General features: G+C 56.3%; 1 protein-coding gene across 4 annotated transcripts in view; it reads right to left on the reverse strand.

The window, feature by feature from the left end:
- The window catches only part of CASZ1 (castor zinc finger 1), a 153,404-nt gene that overhangs the window by 102,620 nt on the left and 28,114 nt on the right, over window positions 1–22,670 (reverse strand). For all 4 annotated transcript variants that reach the window (XM_053207041.1, XM_053207052.1, XM_053207043.1 and 1 more), the window contains exon 2: window positions 11,134–11,287. The gene's annotated coding sequence lies outside the window, so the exon portion shown is untranslated. The remainder of the gene's footprint in view (window positions 1–11,133; window positions 11,288–22,670) is intronic.

The following is a 22,670-nucleotide window of genomic DNA, read 5'->3' on the forward strand; positions in this document are numbered from 1 at the left end:
TCCAGGCTCTGAGCTGTCAGCCCAGAGCCCGACACGGGGCTCGAACTCACGGACCGCGAGATCATGACCTGAGCTGAAGTTGGATGCTTAACCGACCGAGCCACCCAGGCGCCCCTGCCCCTGCCCCTTCTCAGCTTAGCCGAGGAGGACGTGCTCCAAAAACCCCACCAAATGGATGGGCCCGCCCTTACCTGCCGCTGCCACTATCCCCCTGCAGGAATGCTGGGCCATGCCCTGCCAGATAGGCTGTATTCTTTACCCATTTCCTTTCCCAGTTGTCAAACAGAACGTTAGTGGCCACAGATTAGCAGCAGGCCAAACGGCAAAAAGGGCGGTAGCTGCCTTTCATTCAGCACCTGAGGGGCCCTGACCCTGTCGTGAGCACTGTAGAGACCACATCCCTGCAGAGAAGGTACTAGTGTGCCCATTTTACAGAGGAGGACACCGAGGCTATGCATGGTGAAGAGACGGCCACACACCTGCAAAGGGTAGGCCTGACTGTAACCCAGCTGGGCCGGGTTCCAAAGCCTGTCCCTCATCACCCTCTCCTTCCCCCACCCAGTTCTCTCATCTGACCACTAGTTCTAGGACTGGCTGACCCCTCCCCGCCAGCTGCTGGATTCTCTGATTACTGTTTGTTTTTTTAATTTTTAAAAAATGTTTATTCTATCCATTTTTGAGAGAGAGAGAGAGAGAGACAGAGAGCATGGGCAGGGGAGGGACAGAGAGGGAGACACAGAATCCGAAGCAGGCTCCAGGTTCTGAGCTATCAGCCCAGAGCCCGACACGGGGCTCAAACCCACGAACCGTAAGATCATGACACAAGCCGAAGTCGGACACTTAACCAACTGAGCCACCCAGGCGCCCCCTCTGATTACTGGCTTAATGCACGTGCCTTGTGCGCTCAGAGCATAAAGCAGGTGACAAGTACGACTCCATGCCGAGCTACCCACCGTGGCCTGTGGTGAAGGTCAAGGCCTATATGGCCAGAGCAAGCTGGAAGGTCTCTCCAGTAGAAGCGGGTGTGAATCTGGCCTGTCAAGGCAGTCCCAGCATCATCACCCCGGTCAGGTTGGCCTCCCTGCTGGCCCCTTCCTGCTTGCTTTGCTCTGTGGGGGTGGACAGGCTTCCATCCATCAGGATGAGGAGTAGAATTCCTCCTGGATGAGCCCTATGGCCACTGCTTCCAAACTTCCTTCCTAGCTTGGGAACGGGATGGGAGAAGCAGTCCAAGCTCCTGGCAGAGGCAGCAGGAGTCCTGCTGATTAATTGGTTCTCTGTCTTCCCCAAGTGCTCACCAGACACAACCAGATGGTTCCGGCGACACGCCGTCCACTCCTGTCCTCCCTTAAAACGACATGACATCTTCACCTTACATCCCACCTCCACCTTTCCCTTCTATACTGCAAAACCCCGAGAGCCCCTTCTCCCCCTCAGCCAGGCCCCGGGGCCCAGGGAGCCCCAGAGGGACAGGAGCGACAATGAGAACCCAGGTTCAGGTTTGCAGCGGGGAGAGTTCTAAATGGAGCCAAAGTTTAGACAAGACTCCACTTTCTCTTTTGGCCTTCAAGCAATTCAGTTAGGGCAGACGGGGTGGGGGACCCAGGGCTGAGTCTGCCCCTATTTCCTGCAAGTGTGAAGAGATGGCTCTGTATCTAAAAAACACTAACTTAGAACCCCAAACAGTCAAGGCTGGCTGGTCCCCCTTACCCTGCCCCAGGAGGGCACCACATAGAAGCTGCTCCAGCTCGCTGGGGCCTCTGTAGTACCACAGACTGCCCCCCACCCCGCCCTGTGGGTTGGCTCTCCGTTGACACCTCTGGGTCCTGGGGGCGGGGGGAGTGGCCTGCAAGGTGCATGACTGTGCCCTCCAGGTGGTCAGCCTGTGTAGGCACGCTCCCCCAGGCATCGAGGAACGGAATAGCACAATCCCAAGGGCAAGGAGCCAGGGTCAAGCAAGGCTGGGGCCACAGCTGAGAAGCCGTGGTGGGTCCGGGAGGCCTAGGAGTGGCGAGGGCATCAGGCCCTGTTTGGGGAAGCCACCCGATGCCCCGGTGGCAGCACCTGTGAGATGTGGGCTCCGGCTGGTAAACCGCATTCCCTTTGCTGGGCACTGGCTTCCCACTTATAAAAATGAACCTGAGCTGGATGACCCGTGGGGTCTCAGGGAACATTCCAGAGCTGCTGCATGGGAGCGACCGGTAGAAGACCTGCTCACAGCGCTCGAGACGCCAGCTGCGATTATTGCTGTCATTATTATTATTACTGTCATTTTCATGAGCACTGCTCTTTACTTTTTATTTGTTTTTATTTTTTAATGTTTTATTTACTTTTGAAAGAGAAAGAGAGCGCTCCTGGGGGAGGGGCAGAGAGACATGGGGACAGAGGATCCGAGGTGGGCTGGGCTCTGCGCTGACAGCAGAAAGCCCTATGCGGGGCTCGAACTCACAAGCCGTGAGATCATGACCTGACCCGAAGCTGGACATTTAACCAACTGAGCCACCCAGGCACCCTGCATCGTTTTTGATTCCAAATGTTCCGTGAGCCTCCTTTCAGTCAGAGCAACAGGGTAATGGGGAAAGTCTGAGCTTACAGTCTGGAAAAGCCACATTTCCTGACATTTTCAGCCCAGAATCAAAACTAGTGAAGGAGAGAGAGGGTAATGGAGATTCGATTAGAGGCCGTGAGGGGTCTGGCCACGTTTCACAGGCCCGAGTGATCCCAAACTGGCCCACACGGGATCTACAAGGCACTGACCTCTGAGGAGCCAGAACTCGGACATGTGACTGGCGTTTCCCGGCCCACCTTAGGGGGATGATCTTGGGGATGAAACATGATTATCTAGGGCAGCAAGGGTTAACGCCGGGGCTGGGAGAGGCCAGGCAGCACGGAGCACTCCCTGTTTATTAATAAGCTATTTATCACCAGCTTTGCTTTTAATGCCATTTGGGCTTAATGTCGTTAATGAAATATAAATACCCACGCTAACGATGTCGGTCAGAGGCAGCACGGGCAGCAGACGGCTCGCGAAACAGGGCCAAACCGCCGGGCACGCTGGGGAAGAGGCTGAGAGCTCGGGAAGCGGAAGAGGTTCCCACCGGCCTGGCACCCCCAGCCCCCTCCGCTCCCACCACGAGGCTGCACTGCTGGTTGTGCCGGGAAAGGCCAGGAGGAGGGTGGCCCAGGGGTTGGGGGAGAGGAGGCCCCGAGGGCACAGGATGCTGTTAACTCCTAGAGGACACAGCAGGAGTGAGAGAGCTCCCACCTCGGGGGCACCGCCTGCCTGGCGTCGGGCCCCTTGGCTGCAGGAGGCTGGACAACCACCAGCTGGCAGCAGGCCCCTCTCACCGCCCTGAGCACCCTGACCACTGGGAACGGAGCCGGGGTGAGAAGGGTCACGAGAGGGAGCAGTAAGGATCCCATAGTAAGTAAGGCTTCCAACAAAGACCACCCCTCCCTGCGCCGAGAATGACATCCCAGGCCCCACTGGGTGGCACCACGTCCCGGAAAAACTGGCCCAGGCTATTCAGGCTAGTCGGTCGCCTTGGGGGTGCGCGGGTGGAGAGGTCAGCAGATGGGCATTTCTGTTCGGTGCCCAGAGGCCTTGGAACCTGGAGGCGACCTTGCACAGCAGGCTAGGTCCCTTACCTCCTGCCTGACCTGGCCTGGCCCTTCCCACACGGTGGGCCATCCCTGCTGACCTCTCCGGAGGCTCAGAGCAGATAGATGCCCTCAGCAGATGACCACCTAGCCCAGATTACCCCAGGAACTTCGGGCCTTTCCCTCTGGAGAGACCCCAGGCTATTCCCAGACACCAGTCTCGCCTGTGGAAGACGACCCTGGGACTTGCTTCCCGGCCTGGAGTCACAGCTCCTTCGAAGGAGATTTGGACTCTACTCACCCAAGGGCCACCTGGGCCCAAATAGAAGTGAGAGACCCGGGCAAGCAGCTGACCTTTGCTCCAGCCTCCTCCACCTGCGGCACTTGGCACCGGAGGTCACTCGGCACTGGCCCCGCCTTGCTCCCCAAGGGTGCTACCTCTTCCAGAGGGAGCTCTGGGCTGTTCTTGGGAGGGAGCCCAGCAACCTGCGGCCCTCCCCGCTCAGGATTGTCTGAGAAAATGCACGATGACTGGCGAGATCTGAATTTCAGAGAAATCTTCCGTACTTTTTTAGTGTATGCCCCTGATATCACCCGGAATGTACTTACACTAAAACTTTATTTGTGGTTTATCTGAAATTCAAAGGTCACGGAGCATCCTGTATTTTTTTTTTTTAAGTTTTTATTTTAATTCCAGTTAGTTGCCATAAAATACAGTGTTCTGTTGGTTTCAGGTGTATGACAGGCATCCTGTATTTTCATTTGCCAACTCTGGCAACTCTAGTCCGTTTCCCAGCAGGTTAATACCTGGCAGGTAGGTGAGCAGGACTGTATGGGGCAGCGAGGGAGAATGGACATTCCGCCCATCTCAGGACAGCAGCCTCCTTTCCAGAGGCTCCGTTCGTTCGTCACTGCCCCCCTGCCTGCCCTCTCCCCTCCGTGGTCACTACCGCACAGCCCAGTGCCACGGCTCGCCTGCCGGGGTCCCCTCTCCCTGCACCCCTCAAAGTCACCTCCACGTCCCCAAGGAGTACAGGGCTCATTTGCTGGGGCTTGGTGGAGCTCAGCTCAGCGGCTAATCCCCTGGGTGGCTCCTGTCAGATTATTAATTAGCTAAAGCGGATCGGTCCTGGAACAACATGCGCTTGGACTTCAGATAAAGCAGGCCAGGGAAGCTGGGCGGGGGGCTGCTTAAAGTGACAAGAGCCTGTTTCTGAACCGCTCCCTAAGGAGGACTGGGGGATGGGCAGGCGGAGGCTAGGGCGGGGGGTGTCCAACGGCGCCCTCAGCACTCCCCTCACCTGCTCAAGAGAGCACCCCCCCCCCACCCCGGGGAGGCGGTGAGTACAGATGCACCTAGATGGGGCACCGAGGGTCCCCATGAGAGGATGAGTTGGTGACAGTTGGGTCTTGCTTTTTAATAAAAAGAGCTTGTGCCTAATCAGATCAAGTCACCCAGAACTCTTCCAAAAGCTTCTTATTTCACTTGGGGTAACGGCTACCAGGCCTGCAGGATCTGGGGCCCCCCAGCGCGACCCCCATGACCTCCCACAGCATCTCTCCCCAGCGAGCTGTCCTCCAACAAGCCAGGCTGTTCTTGTGTCTGGGAGCTCACGCTTGCCGTTCACCCCGGTGGGAACACTCTTGTCCCAAGTACTGAGTAGGAGGGCTCTTTCCCTCACCTTCTCCGTCCCTACCGAAAGTCACCATCTCAGCGCTGCCTTCCCCAGATGCCACACCCGGAATTATAAACCATTCCGCCCCCACCCCTCCCCTGCCATGCACTCTCCCCATTCTATTCTAGAAACCTGCTGGTTTTCTCCTGGACACACGTGGCCATCCAACAAATACTTTATTTCTTTATCTCGTTTGTCATTTGCCTTTCTCCACTAAAATGCAAATTCCGCAGCACAGGAAAGTTTGGCCGGTTTGTTCACTGCTGCGGTCTGGTTCGCAGCCTCTCTCAGTACGGCTTGATGAATGAATGAAAAAGACATATGAAAGACCAGAGGTTAAAGGTCAAGATTTGGACCACCACCTCTTCAGACTCAAAGCCCATTGTGGCTGGGCCCTGGGCCGCCCTGGGGGCTTCCCAGGTACCCGGCTCCTCCCAGGCCCATCTCCTGCTTCCCCAGCTCTGCCCCCACACAGTGGTCCTCTTACAGGTCCTATCATTTGCCCTAAAGATGTATTTCCGGTTCTGGGTCTCCTGAGGGATGGCCTGGGGGATCCATCCCCCTGCCACCCAGACCCTCCTCTCCTGGCTGGGCCTGCTACCCAGAAGCAGCCGGGGTTAGGGCAGGGGGTAGCGATGAGGGGTGAGGAGAGGGAACGGGGACTCCCAGCTGCTGCCCGGGCCCAGCTCAGCTGCCGGCAAACTCCTGGGCTTGGATTGTTTTGACTTGAGTCGGTGAAGCTGAAATATTGAGTCACGACGGCCCTAAACTTCATTACCAGCTTTTAACGCAGATTACTAAGGGAAAAAAGTTGCTTTTAATTGCTTCTCCCGATTAGCATTTCTGGAGAAGAAACTAGTGATTAATTACACCTTCCCACTTCCACTCACCCTGGCCACGGGGGTCCCAACCCCAGGCTACCACATGGAGGCTCAGGGGCAGAAAAGGTGCCTGTTCTGGGGGGGGGGGGGGGGGGGGGCCAAGAAACCAAACCAGAGAGAAAACTTGGGTGGGGAGCGGAAGGTGAGGAACCTGCCCAGAGCGAATTCGATGGAAAACCAGCAGCTAATGGTGTCGGCAGCCACGCAAGGGTCCCTACACCTGCTGCCTCAGGCCTCCGTGTGGAGGCTCCAAGGTCACGAGGACAGAGGCAGGGCAGAAGTGCTTCTGCCCTCGTCCACATCCACAAGACATTAACCCTCCCAAAGCCACGGGCCGCTGTTCCTTTGGAGCGACCGCATCATCGAATGAAGAGGGGCCCCTGGGTAGCTCTGGCCAGGCGGGAACTCCCAGCCCGGCCCCAACCCTCTCCTCTTGGGTCTGCACCTGCTGGGGCCCGGGGGCTTCCTGACTCTGCCAGGGAACAAGGGAGAACCGAGGAACGAGGCCAGGGCTGGGGCGCTGGCAAGATCAGGCCCAATTCTCACACAGAATAGAAACCAGAAGGATCTTCCCAAGCCTTTCGGTTCAGCCATCCTCCTGAGCATGAAGTTACCCAGGGGTGGCAAAGGGCTTGGGCCCCCAGGCCCCTCAGCCAGCACCTCTCCTGACCCCAGCCCTGCTTGCCTGAGCGGCCAGCCCCACATCAGATCAAAGCCCGGGAGGATGGAGTTGGAAGTGTCCAGCCCAGTTAGGAGGGAAGGCCACGGATCTAGTGCAGGCCGTGGAGGCAGAAAGCAGAAGAGCCTCCCACGCATGCACAGACACACACGCCTGCCCACCCAGACATGCCCCCCCCCCGCCTTAGCCTGGCATTTTGATGCTGGCTGACACCCCCTCAGAGCCAGGCAGAGGCACCAGCTGCACGCCTGGGACATCCCTGTCACCCCTGCAAGACGTCCCCAGCCTGCCCTTCTGCTCTCTCCTGTCACTCCCCCTGGAGGTCAAGCCTCCAGAGCTTTCCTGGAGGGCTGAGCTGGCCCATATGGCTGGGAATATGTTGCCAACATGGGCAAGAACTCACTGGGGTCCCCGCAGCCGGCTGTGACGGCCCCGTGCTCGGGTTAGGGCTGTGTAGCACTCACCCTGGAGTGTCGAGGATTGCTTCACTGTTACAGCATCACTGTTTGGGGTGGCCTGCCTCGTCCTGACCCGAGCAGGTGACACCAGGACCCGGGAAAGCAGAGCCTTGTATTAAAGGCCCAGGAAGGGGCGCCTGGGTGGCGCAGTCGGTTAAGCGTCCGACTTCAGCCAGGTCACAATCTCGCAGTCCGTGAGTTCGAGCCCCGCGTCGCGCTCTGGGCTGATGGCTCGGAGCCTGGAGCCTGTTTCCAATTCTGTGTCTCCCTCTCTCTCTGCCCCTCCCCCGTTCATGCTCTGTCTCTCTCTGTCCCAAAAATAAATAAACATTGAAAAAAAAATTTAAATTAAAAAAAAAAATAAATAAAGGCCCAGGAAAAAGGGACAGTGGCCCACGTCAAATCTGACAGGCCACCTATGGGAACTCACACTGTAAATTGTGAAAAGACTTTCCACGTGGAAAGATTGCTAGGATCCCTGCCCATAAACTGGGCTGGAGGTTAAGCTGGCTCGAATGGAAATGAGGAGGAGGCCTTAGACAAACCCTCTTTTTGGGTTCTACGTGACCGGATGCACGGGCGAGAGGGTCCATAGACGCTCAGCCCTCGAGAACACGGATCGCATTTAAAGCCACAGTGAGAGGAACTGTACGGACTGGGTCCAACCTCACACCCGGCACTGAACTCGTGGAGCAGAGGCACAAAACAGGCTTCGGTGCAGTCTCAGGGCCAGAAGGAGAGCCAGCTTGGAAATCCCTACCAAAAACGGTGCCAGAGACAAGCAGGCCTCTGGCCCTCCCTCCACATGCGGCCTACCAAGAGATGCCTAATCCTCTCTGCCAGGCTTTCTCAGCAACAAGCATAGTGCCCTGGACGGTGCTTCTCCCTAATCCACAAGACAAGACACAGTGCCCCTGAAAGCCACGGGTGGTTCTTGGCACCATCAGGGTGGGTGCGTGAGAGGGGAGAAGATGCAGGGCCACAGGGGGCGTCTGTAAAGCTGGAGCCAGGACACTGGCTCCTTTCTTCGCCGCTCACTCCATCAGCAAACCCTATGGACCTGCCCTCTCAACACACGGACTCCGTACCCTTCTGTCCATTTCCACCTTTCTCGTCTCAGCGGCCACAGCTGCCTCCCCTCTGGCCTCTTGGTCTCTGCCCTTGCCACCGTGCCACCCACTCTCCCCGCCGCAGCCCCAGCCATCTTTTTCATTTTGTTTTAAATGTTTATTTCTTTTTGAGAGAGAGAGAGAGCACGTGCGCACGAGCAGGGGAGGGGCAGAGAGAGAGGGAGACACAGAATCCGGAGCAGGCTCCAGGCTCCGGGCTGTCAGCACGGAGCCCGACGCGGGGCTCAAACTCACGAAACGGGAGATGGTGACCTGAGCCGAAGTTGGTCACTTAACCGACTGAGCTGCCCGGGCGCCCACATTTCCGTCTTTTTAAAACGAAAACAAGATCACTTTACCTCCATGCTTGAAACCCTCCTTGGCTTCCTGTCACCCAAAAAATAAAATCCCAACTTCTCCCAGCTCACTAACCCCTACATACCCCATCCACTTACCGGCCACCAGGACCTTCTTTCTGTTACCAGAGGTACTGAGCTCATCCCACCTCAAGACCTTAAGACTAGTGCTCTCTTTGTGGAATATTCTTCTGCCTTCAGATGGTTCAGATGGTTGTCGACTTCCTATCCTCCCATCTCAGCTAACTCTCACCTCCTCAAAGTGGCCTCCTCTGACTGTCCACACACCTCACACTACTCCGTCCTATGTCCATTCTGCACTAATGGTGGCCTCGTTCTTTTCTGTGGGTTTCTTGTCTGCCTGCCCAATCAGAATTCCAGGAGAGCCAGGGCTGTCTTGTCCAACTCTACCCCCAACGATTGGCAGACACCAGGCCCTCAGGATCTGTTGAATAAACATTACCAGGTCTTACGTGGCGCAGCCAGAAACAGGTAGAATCTGAGCTAGACGGGAACAGGGCTGCGGACCAGGTGCCAGCGTGGACTCGCCCCTCTCCCACACTCTGGTGAGTTGAGGTAGGGCACCTCTGAGACCACAGATCAGCCCTGCCACAGACGACATGGGCCCACGGCCAAACCCAGTACCTGGAAAGGAGTGAGTGAGTGCAGCGGGGCTTGGCCGCGACGTTCCCTTTCGGAGCCCTCGGAGTCCCCAAGCTTCACTATCAAGCCCCAGAGGGCCGATGCCAGGATGCGGGAGCCCCAAGGGACGCGTGGAGCCCGTACCCTATGCCGGCATGGCCCCTGGGAGTCAACAGTGAGTGGAAACTTCGGAAAGGGAAAAACTAATGGGCATGTTTTGCCGAGGGAACAAAGAAAACAAAAAGCCTGCCACAGAGAACAGAACGGGCAACATTCCCCCTTCAAAGGGGGCTCCACGGGCGCTTTGGCAACCTGCTCGTGCACTGGGCCCAGGCGTGGCTAGGGAGGCCAGCAGCCAGAGGCTCGAAGACACGTGGGCCTGCCTTCCCAGGACCCGTGATCATCAGAGAAGCAGAGTCAGGCAAGAAGAGCTCAGAAGTGGAGACACACGCAGGCGCTGGCACCAACACCCCAGCAAGATGGTCCTGCCGACAGTCTCGACATGGCCATCGGCGGACAACAGCGGCACGCCTCCAACGTGGCCACACCAACTCCTGGAGTGTGATCACATTCTGGACACCGGGAAGAAGAGTCTCGGCCACACAGTTGTTCCTCCACAGTAACCCAGGGCCACATTTACATCTGATTTGCAAATCCCTGGCTGCATCCAAGGCTTCTGCTAGTCCCTGAGGTGACGCAGTCTGGCGCGAAGCAGGCCTACAGCTCTGGGGACCTCTCAAACCCCAGTGGGCGCCAAGGCACCCATCGCTGCCAAGCGCTTCCTTCCTGCAAGTTCGAAGTCCAGAGTTGCAGAGCCTGGCCATGGAGGGAGGGGCAAGACACGCCTGATTGTGGCGCCCTTGGGGAGGGACGGCACAGGGTGGTAAGCCGGGGCTGCTGAATCCTGTGTGGCTCACACGGGAGGCGTGGCTCGCGGCCTCTACCCTCCCAACCATTCTCCAGACCCTCAACCTCTGCCCCTGTCCTACCAACCTCTCTGGGCTGGTTCCCTTGGGATCCTAAGAGAACACTGAATAATGACCAATAGGTAGTGAGGCACCTGCTGTGTGTCAACCCCACCCGCCACCCTCCCCCCCCCCCCAGCAAAAACCACCACGTCTGATATACCTGCAGGCAAATATCTGACAGTACAGCCTCATAGACTGCCCATCCCTGGCATGAGTGACCTGCCTTAAGCGAGGGGTGATTTTTGAGCCTGGATCAAAAGACACCTGTGGCTTCTCCTCTAAGGAGGGTCCTGCCTGGGCTGGAGAGAGCCCCCAGCAAGTCACATGTGAACTCAGAGCAGCGTGGCAGCCTGTGGACAGCGTGGCAGTCCAGAGGGACCGGACCCACCGCTCCCAGAGGTGACGTTCGGAAAGGTCTCTAGGCCTCCCCTGGAGTACCCGCGTGCTGCTGGCACCATTCAGTGGCAGGATTCTTAGAGGCCATTATTCCAATCTGTTTATATCACAGGTGGGGAAACCGAGAAAGCAGTGAGTCAATGCCAAAGCCAGGGCCAATATACAGTGTCCTGTTCCTAGGCCCGGGCTCCATCCTCAATCCTGTGTCTTCTTACTTTCACCTAGGGTGCCTGAGCTACCCCCATCCAGGTCAGAACCCTCCTGAGAAAGGCCTACTGGGGCTCTCTCCCAACAAGGAACCCCCACACCGGCCAACTACAGCCCCGACCCACATCTCCCAGACACATCTGGGAATCAGGAGCAGCTACCTTTGTGTTCCAAGAGACCGGGGTCCAAAGTCCATTCCACTGTGCACCACTGGAGCTGCAGGGTCCCCTTCTACGGGAGGGCGGACAACCGTGGTGGCCGGAAGGGCGGATGGGATGGAAGGGGTCTTGGCCTTCAGTCAGCGAGGTCTGTTTGCTACCAGAACGGGAAGGGAAAACAGATTATTAGACTCCCGTTGAGACCCATGTGGCTCCTCAAGACAGGACGGACGACAAGACGGCACGGTTCTGACACTCGGCGAGGTAGGGAACCATCCGGCAGTCGCTGCTAAGAGATTCTCGGACCCTGCCTGCCAATCGGCGGACGGCATGGCTGCGGTGAGGGCCAGGTCTGACCCTACAACCAGTGCCCCCTTTGCACCATTATTAGCCAACTGCAAAGCAGTTGTCACAGCTAACAAAAGAAGCAGACAGGTAGAAACAATAAGAGGCCAATCAGATGCCACCCCCAGGGTAATAACAGAGCGATCACACCCAAGGCTCGGCACCCCGGGTGAGAGGTCAGCCTGACGGTGGATCAAGCTGACGCTGGAAGCCAGATCAGACCCACGCAACCGAACCAAGCTTCGGGCTCCCCAACCTTCACTCCCTCTAGACTTTCCCTGGGCCGGCTCCCAGCTGCTCCCATGACCCCCCAGTGGCCCTGTGGGAGTCTCTAAAAACAGAATCAACAGGTGTCTCTGCAGCTACCCAGGATGGGTCAGTTTGGTTTCTTCTCTTTTCCTCCTGCCCCCCCCCGCCCCCCGCCACTGTCCACGTTGCTACTGCGCCGTCGCACCCCGTAAAAAAGAAAAGGGCGTGAGTGCACGCGCCCAGAAGGGAGCCGCTGAGATTCATTCGTGATAGGTGTTGGGCCAAAAAAAAAAAAAATGTGGCCAAAAAAGTTGGTGCCCTGCGACCAGCAACCTTTGTGTCAATTTAGGCAAATATTGTGGTGTTTCCATGGTGATTCCTGTTTTGAATATCCACTACACTCACTTTTTAAAGGGCTTTTCCTGTTTGCGTTTCAACTTCAAATCTGTAAATATTTTTGGCCTTTTTAGAAAAATTAGCCTGTGCGCGTGCAAGCACAAACCTGGCACCGGACCTCCGTGCACACGCTCCCAGGCCTGGAGGTCCAGCCCGATGGGCGTGAGAGTGGGGTACGGAAACTCCAAGGGGGCTCTCCATCTGCTCCCACACCCACCGTGCCTACGGGGCTGGCATCAGGGAGTGGGGTGGCTGAAATTCAAGTCCTTTCCTTCTCCCTCGACCGACCAGGACATCCACACCACCTGTGTGCTCGCTCCCAAAGCGTGTGAGTGGGCTCGGCCTGACTCGACAGCGTGGCATGGTGTGGGCAGTTACCCGGCAGGTTCTGCAACATGGCCCAGCCCTCTGATCCGAGCCTCCCTCGAGGGCACGAACCCCTCCTCTCCTGCCTCCCAAGGTCGGGCCAGTGGAAGGGGCTGTTGGGCAGTGAAGGTGACAGATTCCAGCAGCCGCTGCCCCCACCTCTGCTCTGGGGCACGGCCACGGGGATGGGCCAGTGATAGTGGCCCTGGGCTTGGATCGCCCCGCTCCCACCCCACCCGTCAGCGCCATACAGGGTTAACAGCGGGTTTCCTGGTTTCCATGGATTCCCGCCAGGCCCCTAATGTGAGTTTCGTGTGATTTGGGGGAAGTGGATTTCCTTTGTTTTCCAGTTTGGGAATATTTTTTTCTTTAAAAAAGAGGAAAAAACACTTTAATGGGAACTTCAGGGCCACAGGGAGACTTACTCTCTGGGCTCTGCCATTCCCCTGCCTGTTGGTCCAGGATCCCCCAAAGCCCTGGGCAACCCACCCGCCAGCTAAGTATCTCCAAGCCAGAGGAAGGGGTGCCTCAGACCACCTACAGCTCCCCGCCCCCAGAACATTCTTCTGCTGTGTGTGGGGCGGGGCGGGGGGGGGGGGGGAGGGACAACTCTATTCCAATATCCCATCAGAACGACCGACCCCTGCCCCACCTGAAAAGCCAGCATCTTCTACGGGTGGCTCAGACTCTCCCCTTCCAGCCACACACCTTTCCCAGGGAAAAGGTCAAGGGAAACATTCCCACCTCCCTGACTTCTGGCAAAGAGCGAGAAAGACCAGGGTCTGACCACATGCAAATGGCCATGTGAACCAGGTTCTTCTGCCCTGGCTCAGAAGGGGATTCCAGTCACAGGGGACCAGGGTGTCCCAGGCCCTGGTGGGGCCCTTGTCCAGCCTCCTCCAGCTGAGGGAGGGGCCTGCCCTGGGCAGAGGGAGCTTCTCACCTTGGCAAAGCATGAGCAGCTGAATAAAGGGTGTGGCCTAGCCTCCTCCTCCCCCTCCTCCTCAGTCTTCCCCATTCCTGCCATCCTCCAGCCCTGCCAAGGTGTGGCCTTGCTCAGGGACTGTCCCCAAGCAAGCAGCCTGACCTATTTACCAATCCAGGGCACAGGCCCTGGGGCCTGCCATGGTCGGGGCCCTCCCACGGCACAGGCCCCGGGGGCCATGGCAGCAGCAGGAATCTCGGTCAGTAGGTGGAGAGCCCAGAAGACAGAGCTCTCTGGCCAGCAGCTCCAGGGTGAAGGGGTGAGAAGCCATGTGTAGGTACAGAAATAATACTGGGCCGAGAATCAGAAGATGTGAGTCTGAGCCCCAGTCTGGCCACTTAACTTGCCGTGGACCATGGGACAGGCCACATGATCTCCCTAGGGCCCCCCTTTCCTCACAGATGGAGAGGACACCTTTCTCCCTCCTACCCAGCAGGGCTGGAGGGTCATCCCCAAGAGATGAGCAAGGTGTTACCGGTGCTCCAGCAATGTCCTCGACTACCAGCACCTTCTTCTTCCACACCTCTTCAAGGTAACCTTCCAGAATCCACTCCAAACAGGCCATATGCCTCTCTGCTCTGCTCCTCACACATCTTTCATTGTGGCATTTAAATCCATACTGGACTAAAGTAATTTGTTCACGAGTCTGTCTCCGCCGTTGGGTTTTTAACTCCTCAAGGGCAGAGACCAGGTCCTAATTATCTCTGCGTCCTCAGCATTTAGCACAACAGCTGGCCCACAGTGGGCAGCGTAAGTGTTTGTGGGATTGAACTAGTCCCTGATCTCGTGTCAGGATCAGACGGGCCCGGCACAGCGTCATCCCTCTCCAGCGACAGAATACTTCACCGGCTGTTTTCAGGCTCCCTTCCTTCTGGTTCCCCTAAGCACAGCCTGCACCTTGGTTTTCCCGCTCCAACATTAGCGCCATGAATGAGCAACTTTCAGGCTCACGGGGACCGCTCGGTTACCCAATCCCCCTCCAACGGATGCCGGTAAGTATCGACGGAGCTCCTACTATGTGACAGAGGGCACGTCGGGAGTGGAGGGCACAGCAGCTGAGAGGTCTTCACCCTCATCTGCCGGCAGGCCTACGTGATGCCTTCTATTCGTTGAGCACCACGCTAAGTATCGTACGCGTGTGATCTCGCCAAATCTTTACAACGTGAGGTAGGAAGCATTAGGGCCCCGTGTTTAGATTAGGGAGGGGAGGCACAGAGAGATATGAAGTGACTCGCCAAAGGTCACACAGCTCAGGCCCGGACTCAGGGCCCAAATCACTTCACAGCTCTTCTCTGTCCCCACCCCTGGTCTCTTTCCTCTCCAGTATCTCAGTCCTCCTGCCCCCACACAGGTCTCCATCAACCCCCCAAGAGCCAGCAGAAAGCACTCAGAGGTCACAAAGGAGGACGAAGGTAATGCCTAGGTGTTTCCTTCTGGCTGGGCTGTGAACGGGGGCAGGTGAGGCCTATGGTGAGGTGCCTGGTCGGCAGGAGAAACCCCCGAACCTACTTGGTAAATGGGGTCCCAGTTGCGGGCATGGCCTCCGGGAGGGGGAAGGGGTCTGAGCAGCCCATTGCTGTCATCTGGCGAGACAGGGACAAGAAGGCCACCAGAAGAGGGCCACTCTGAGTCATGAGGTTCTGTGGGAATGGGACGGCTTCCATTTCTTCTCTCCAGACAAGGGGCAAGCTAAAGGGCTTTACCATGAGGATGGATTTCTGCTGGCTCCCCCTCACTGAGACCACTTGCAATGCACGTCTGCCTCGGCGATGTGGGACTCAGAAACAGGGACTCGGGAGCCCAGTTTGCACCTGGGTGAATGGGTGTGGCCAGGGCGCCCATCGTCCCCAGGGGAGAGAAGACAACAGGAGGTGACCTCCGCTGTAGAAAGATCTACACCAGAGACGATAAAGGGGTAGAAGGTCAGGCTAGGACGCGGAGAGGACAAAGCCCTAATGAGCAGATTTCAGAAACCACCCGGAGTGAAAACAAAAACACAGACGGGTACGTTGCCCAACTTCAGGCTGTATGGAAAAGGGGAAAGAAAAAAAAAAAAAAACAATAAAAAAATCCACATCTTAATACAAAAATCCTACATGATGTGTTGTGGCACGAAAATGTTTTTCACTGCATTTTTCATCTGTGATCTCACACGGCCTACGACGGGTCCGCCCAACGCAGTAGGTATTTGATGGTACACAAACAGAGCAAACACATACACAGTTAACCAAAACAAGGGCAGCAGATATTCAAATTGGTCCAAGCTGGCATCTCAGGGCTTCAGGTGGCCTCCGGAGATGGCTGCTGTTGGCTCTGCGCAAGGGCCCCCTGACCGCTGAGGGAGAAATAAATGGGGCAAGAACACAGCTCAAATGGAAGGAAACGTGGAGTTCTGTGAATTCTCAGAACTCAGCAAGCAGAACTCCCGGCCAGCGGGTTACGCGGCCGTTCTGCGCTTCAGGTGCCGTCCTGCTGCTGACTGGGGACAGAAAGGGGACCACGCCCCAGGAGCCCCTCCTGCGTATCGCTCACCCCAGTCACTGTCTCCTTTTTGTTCCGCCCCTCCCCCCTTTTAATTGTTGGATGAGTTTACAGAGCGGTGTGCCAAAAACAATCAACTCTAGGGAACAGAGTTGTACAAAAAAGGGCGTGTCGCCAGAGGGAGACGGATATCCATGGAAACCACCACCTTTTCACGGCAGCCTAGGTGAAGCCGGGACGGGGAGGGCAGCGTGGGGGTAGGGAGATAGACTCCACTCAGAACAGGGCCCCAGAAAATGCCGGGGTCGCCAATGACCTGAGGGAACCACATCAAGTGGGAGGGTCGGGAGGAGGGATTGGCCGGAGACCACCAGGAGGGCAGGGCTGCTGGGACTCGTGCGAGAGCACTCGTGCAGGCACACACACGTACGTCACCCTGCCAGATCACGGGGGCAGTGCCACACGGTGTTTAGCGTACAAGCTTTGGAGCCGGACCGCCCGGTAGGAATCCAGGCTCTGCCGTTTACAATTTAGGTAATCTTGGGCCAGCGACTTTAACCTCCCCGTGCCTCAGTTTCCCTGTCTATAAAATGGAATACTAAATCAAAAAGGCTGAAGGAAGGCGGGGGTAGGGTTTCCAGGCTCCGCCACGGTCCAGGAAAATAACAGCCGATGTTTGTTAAGCAGTAGGTGCTAAGGATTTTAATACATCAATATGTATAATCATCGCAAGAACCCAACGAGGGGGGCTATCGTCTCAACCGGATAGACGAGGACGTAAGATTCAGAGAGGGGTATAACCCACCCAAGGTCACCCACTCAGAAGCGGTTTGAACCCAGGCCTGGGTGGCACTTTCAAACGATACCACGTGGCAAGGGAAGGGGAAGGGGAGGGGTTGGGGAGGGAACAAGGCAGAGATGGGCTCTCAGGAGGCTCTCTTTCCAGACTGGACCGAAATGCACAGCAGTGGGACCCAGACATGTTTTTCTCAAGCTTCCAAAGGGAAAACAGAAATCCTCCAAAGCCAGTGACTGCAGATGGGAGGAACAAGGAGCAGGGAAAAGTGGAGGTGGCCCACAGGCCCAGGTGGTCACATTCTTCAGGAGTCCCCATCCCAGCCCTGACTAGAGAAGGCCCTGTGAGCCTTCCCTCCCGCCCGGGCGGCCATCTCCAGCCAACAGCAGCACCTCCCAGCAAGAGAGGCCCAAAGGCCTGGGAAAGGTCCTACTTCTGGGTCAGAACCCTGCGAACAGCCCAACTGTCTGCCTTCCCAGAAGCTAGCCAGATCCCTGGAGGGGACGGGGAACAGGCGAGGGGCGCAAAGGGGAGCACAGGTCTCCCCTGTGGCCAAGGCCAGGCCGGAGGAGCTCCAGGGAGGCCAAAAGCTGGAGTCAGAGGCTGCCTGCCCTGAGTGGTCTGCTCCTCACCCTGCTCGGAGACAGAGGCCACAGCAAGCTTGGTGGCTCAGCCCTTTCTGCCATCGACCACCCAAACTCATTCAGATATTTCCTCTCTCACTTGCTTTTTAAAAAAAATTTAATGTTCTCTATAATTCATCCGTCCCAGAAGATAATCGATAGAGCCCGTAATGAAAATCTGAGCCATATTTTATGATCCGCTGCAAGCAGAAAGGGCCACATCAGCAGGTCCGGTTTTGGCTCTCCCTCTCTGTCTTGCCCACTGCTCCGGGGATCACTTCCCCAGGCGGTCCTGCCCACAGCCCCCCACCCAGAGCCCTGCCCTCAGCCACGTGAGGAAGGCGCGGACGGCCCCTCTGGAGAAGAGGCTCGAGCCACAACCCCGGCATCACCCCAGCACCCCAACGCACTCACTCCACCAACCCGTGACAGGATGGTCACCTGCCGTCGCGAGGTCTTCCTGGAGCTGCCCCTGGACCTGGGATCCCCAGCCCCCCTGCCCTGCAACCTCGCAGCCATCTTTACTCGGGGCCCTTCCAGAAGCCTGAAGACCCTCACTAGGATCTGGAGGCCTGAGCAGGCTGGCCCCCCCAACCAAGGCATTCAGTCCCCACCAAGGAAGGCTGCCCGCTGCTCCCTGGGGGCGGGGGGGGGGGGCTCCTGCTAGGGGGTGGTCCTTGGGGGCTCTCAGGGACACCTGGGACTCTCAGGTCACTGGAGGGTGGGTCATTAGTGCTCACTTTTACTACCTCCAACACGTCCCTCCTCTTCCTGGTCTGTGCCCTGTGAGGTGACTGTGTGCAAGAGCCAGCTTGAGGGGACACGCTGGGGGCTCGGGGGAGGCAGCCTCCTCCTGCTCTGCCAGGGCCAACTGGGGGCAAGCAGAGCCCCGCCCCTTACTCTGGCACCACCACTGGGAGCCAATCCGTGGGCAAGGTTCTGTTCCTCCCAGAACCCCTTGCTGCATGGCACCAATCAGAGAGCGCCACAGCATCAGTGAGGGGCCAGGCAACCCCAGCAGGCCCAATCAGAGCCCAGAAGATGTTCCAAACACCCAGGGACAAAGCCTCACACCAATAAGAAGGGTGATTCAGCCCCATCATGAACTATTATGCAGCCGTTAACACACATTGGCCCAAAGCAGGAAACCCCAGGTGACTCTATTGTTTAGAATGCTGTCCAGTATGGCAGCCGCTGGCCACATGTGGCTCCGGAGTCCTTGAAGTGCACAGCGGCTGTTGACTGTGGCACTGAATTTTTTATTTGACTTGATTTCAGTTAATTTAAGTTTAAAAAGCCACATGTGGCTAGAGGCTACGGTATTGGATGGGGCAGGGGTAGACAGAGAATTTCATCGATGTAAAAAAACAAAAAATTCTTAATAAAAAATTTAAAAGCCTATTATATCTCAAAGCAGTGGAATAATCATTATTAACTATAATAACGAAAATAGTTAACGTTTACGCGTGCTGTGTGCCAGGCTCGGTGCTCGATATTCTATATGGATCCTCACAGTGAATCCAAGACGCACACGATCATCATCCCCACTTTACAGATGGGGAAACTGAGATTCAGCAAGCTTAAGGAACTCACCCAAAGTCACACTGCCGGGGGGCAAAATTGGGTTTCGAACCCAGGTCCCTCTGTTCTCCTAACCCATGCTTTTAATGACCACGCTACATGTTTTTAAATTGTTTTCTTCACACTTTTTTTTTTTTTTTTTTTTTTTGGTCTTTTCCAATGAGCCATGAGCATGAGTGATAATCAGGGAGAAAATGTGTTTTTTTAAAAAGACCTAAAAAGAGGCAAATCCTCCTCCCTCGGTGGGGAGTGTAAAGAGAGATCTCTGGGACGCCTGGCCAACTGGGCTTCTAGCTTTTGGATGGAGAAAGAGAAGGCAGTGTGGTTACGGGCCCCCTCTGTCTCACGCTCCCACTGCCCAGATGCCCACGCTTAGGAGGCCCAGGGCCCACAGACGATGCTGGGCCTCGGATTCTCCAGCAGCCAGTCTGCCAGCAGCGGGATCCAGTTTCCTCCCAGCCCCACCCTGGAGTCAGTTCCTGACAGGTTTCTCAGCAGTTTTGCAATCACCACCCGGGTCTGCATCTTAAAGAAGGCGGCAGGCCATGATGGGGCTGTCTGCAAAAGACAACGCACACCATTCTTACCGTGGACCACCCTTTCCCTCTACCTTCTAGAAGAGCCAGGAACTCTGGGCTAGCAGCCCAAGCCTGGGACATGCTGTCTTCCCCCTGTGGGCATGGAGAGGCTTGTTTTTCCCAGGGGGGCGGACAGTCATTGCCTCCCTCTTGGGACTGCATCGAGGCTCAGAACAAGGGGACACACAGAATCCCCTTGAAAGGTCTGTGATGAAAGAAGAAGCCCCAGCAAGTACTGAGCCTGGGTAGAAATGGAACCAGGGAAGATTCCGAGTCGTTTTTGCTTTTTTTCCCATAGCACCAACCAGGGGGTGGGGAATAGGGAGCGATTACCCTCCGTGGTCGGGTTTCCATTTCAGCTTTTTCCCCCTCCTGAGAGGCATAGACCATTCTCCTTTTGGGGCAAGGAGGATAAATGTCCTTACCTTAGAAGGGATTTTGTTTTTCTTCTTCTTATTATTATGGATTTTTGGTTCCCTGCTGTCTGCAATTCTCTGTCATTGCCAATCTACCTTAAGTTCCCTTGGATTTATATATTTATTTTTTGGGTTGGTTTCAGGTGCTTCTAGTTTATCAAACAATCAGCCTTGTGAGGTACACTGGGTGTTTCCAGAAATTACATCACAAAAAATCATGCAATTAAAGTGTAAGGGAAAAAAAAACATAGCTGTTGCTTCATTTTGTATTTTAATTAGCGACTTATTGTAAACGTAGACTTTTAAAATGGAGGCGCCTAAGCAAAGCCAGTAAACAAGTTTTTCTAATGAATTAATTTCACCTCTTTCCTCCTCCTCCTCCTCCCCCTCCTCCTCCTTCTCCTCCACCTCCTCCTCCCCACCAGCCCAACTGTCATCTTCGGAACTTCTTGGCCTTCTTTCTATTTCACTTCTTAATCCTTGCCCGATACATTGTAGGAAAAGGAAACCCCCAAATAAAAATAGGAGCCCTGGCCTGTATGATCGCAGAAGCCTTGATGGTGAGCATCATGGCTGAGGACCCAGCGTGCCATCTGTCACCACACTCCTTGCTGTGTCCCCAGCCCTGCAAACTCCTCTCTACTGGGTCCCAGAGATCCCTCTGCTCCTGCCCGTGCCCTGAGCTCAGGGAGAGAGGAGGAAAGCCCAGCACAGTGGTGACTGCCTAGGCAACTTGTTGGGGGGGGTGGTGGGTAGGCATGGAGCACCTGTGGCAGGAATGAGGTGAGGCAACCTGGAGAGAGAAGGAAGCCCCTGCTTCTGTGAAATCCAAAAGCCCACTACTGGGAAGAAGGAGAAGGGGCACAGGAGGGAATCTGTAGTCAGGGAAAGAGAAGCTGAAATTAAAAGTCTGTCTAGGTCACATGGCAGCTCAGAGAAAGGACACATCCATCAGTCCCAGGTACCCCCAACCCTGGAAGGGTAGACCCAGGCTGCCACCCTTGGTGAAACATCAGACGGTTGGTGTAGAATCTTGCTCCTCCTCTCATAGAAAGTTCCCAGCCTTGGTGGTGGGAGGGGGGGCAGAGGGCGAGGGTAAACTCATCTGCCTCTTTTAGCCTAGTTTCTGAAAGAGAAGGCTGAAGATGGGGACAGAGTTCCCAGGAAAGGTAGACAAGCCCCAGATGTCCTAGAGAAGGGCAGACCCCCTGGAAGCTGCCTCTGCCCCACATCAGAAATATCACCGGCCGCTTAAATGTCCCTGTTCACCGGAAAGTGTCTGAGCCCTCCTGTCACCCCGGAGGCTAGGCCAGCTTACCAAGGGCACGTGTCCGCCCCAAGCACCAGACAGGAGCACACCTCCTCCCTAGCGCTGCATCTCCAAAACCAAGGCAGAGACACTGTGGAGGAACAGGTCTGCCTTACCGACCCTCTCCTGGGGCAAGCCAGGGCATTCAGCATCGTGGGCGAAACTCCACACTGGCCATTTTTACGTTGAGTGGGAAGAACCCTAACGACGTCCTTCGGAAGGGCTGTCTTCCACCTGTTCATTCCCATCTCTGACCATCCTCAAGCTGGGATCCCCCTTGCCTCGGACACCAGGCCCGCTCTGGGATCCCCTCCCCTTCATTACAACAGGTGGCCTCCAGACAAAACTGGCGGGGAGAGGGGCACTCAAGAAGGCTCTAGAACACCTGGTGGCAGAATCCTGGCCCCCCGCTCTCTAAGATGCCCAAAGAAAGGAAAGAGGGGAGGAAGGAAGAACCAGAGAGGAAGGGGCTGGACCTCCATGTTATCATTGCACCGGTGGGAAGCCAGACCTAGCCTCACGACAGATCCTGCTCGGTTCAGCTTCAATCGGAAAGGAAAGCTCCCATCAAACATGGGCTGGGCAGGGATGTGGGCACCGAGATTAGGAATTTGGAAAACCATCTGAGGAACCTGGCCCTGGGAAGACAGCAACAGGATTTAATACCTTATCCCTGCTGTCTGGTAAACACCCTGAACCATCCCCGCGCTCCGTTAGGCAGCCTCGGATCCTCAGGTGTGCCGGCGACGGGCAGGTAGAGACAGACGTGGGCAGAGACAGGAAGGGAGGGAGTGTGGGCCTGGGGGGAGGGGGGCGGGGGAGGAGCTGGCCTGGGAGGTAGGATGGGTGGCAGCCAAGCCAGACAGTCAATGAAACAGCTGACAGGTGCAGGGAAGGGGGGCAGGGAGAAGAGAAAGGTGAGCCGGGGGTTTGGAATACTTGGGGATGCCACCGTCACACCCCGGGGGGCTGAGTAGGATGACAGGAAGGGTCACAGGCTTGTGGGCCAAAGACCTAGAAGTTCTGGCCACCTCTTCTTCCGGTTAAAAGGGCCACTGGAGAGGGGCTACGGACCAGGCCGCAGGCACTGGCCCAGCCAAACCAAATGGGACAAGACCACAGATAGGGAACTACCACGGCCACCTAGGAGAGCAATCCACGGTGTCCTCTAGGGTCACCCTCTTCCGAACACACAGGCATATGCCGAAAAGAAAGTCAAATCAATCCACATAGAGCTTCCTTCTATCCAGGCTGGAGCTGATGTGTGAAAGCCAGGCCCAGGAGGAAGCAGAGAGGGCGGGTGGCAGTCCTGGAGTTTCACAGAAGAGCCTCCGCTCTCCAGCGGTGGCCTGGGGACAGTTAAGAGTAGACAAGTAGAGAAGACAAGTAGACAAGTAGAGAAGAGGTGCCCAGGG

Source organism: Acinonyx jubatus, chromosome C1 (genome assembly GCF_027475565.1).
Source record: "Acinonyx jubatus isolate Ajub_Pintada_27869175 chromosome C1, VMU_Ajub_asm_v1.0, whole genome shotgun sequence".
In the NCBI taxonomy this organism is placed as follows: Eukaryota; Metazoa; Chordata; class Mammalia; order Carnivora; family Felidae; genus Acinonyx; species Acinonyx jubatus.